The following is an 882-nucleotide window of genomic DNA, read 5'->3' as shown; positions in this document are numbered from 1 at the left end:
TGGGTTAAAAAATGACCCCCCCCCCCATAGAATAGTCATCTGGCACTCAGGACATGTGTTCTGTGCTAAGGTACTTCAGTCATGTATGACTGTGTGACCCTGTGGACCATAGCCCACTAGGCTCTTCTGTCCATGGGATTCTCCAGTCAAGAATACTGGAATTGGTTGCTGTGCCCTCATCCAGGGCATCTTCCCAACTCAGGGATCAAACCCATGTCTTTTATGTCTCCTGCATTGGCAGGCAGGTTCCTTACCTCTAGTGCCCACATGGGAAGCCCAGGTCAGCCATAGCAAATTCATTACCTTCTTCTTTCCTGGTTGTACTGAAAAATAATCAGTGGACAATTCCATCTCTTTAAGAAAATTTTTTAAAAATTTAAAAAGAGTACATTTCATAATTGGAATAACATGGGACTTCATTCTTAAAGATGTTTCTAGAATTACTCGCCCTTGGAAGAAAAGCTATGACAAATCTAGAGAGTGTGCTAAAAAGCAGAGATGTTACTTTACCCACAAACGTCCATCTAGTAAAAGCTATGGTTTTTCCTGTAGTCATGTGTGAATATGAGAGTTGAACCATAAAGAAGGCTGAGCCCCTAAGAAAGGATGCATTTGAACTGTGGTGCTGGAGAAGACTCTTGAGAGTGTCCCTTGGACTGCAAGGAGATCCATCCAGTCCAATCTACAAGAGATCAGCCCTGAGCATTCATTGGAAGGACCAATGCTGAAGCTGAAACTCAAATACTTTGGCCACATGATGTGAAGAACTGACTCACTGGAAAAGACCTGGGTGTTGGGAAAGATTGAAGCCGTGAGGAGAAGGGGGTGACAGAGGATGAGATGGTTGGATGGCATCACTGACTCAATGGACATGAATTTGAG

The sequence above is a fragment of the Bison bison genome, unplaced genomic scaffold (assembly GCF_000754665.1).
Source record: "Bison bison bison isolate TAMUID 2011002044 unplaced genomic scaffold, Bison_UMD1.0 scf7180017864500, whole genome shotgun sequence".
NCBI classification, from domain to species: domain Eukaryota; kingdom Metazoa; phylum Chordata; class Mammalia; order Artiodactyla; family Bovidae; genus Bison; species Bison bison.
Note: the sequence above shows the minus strand (reverse complement) of the source record.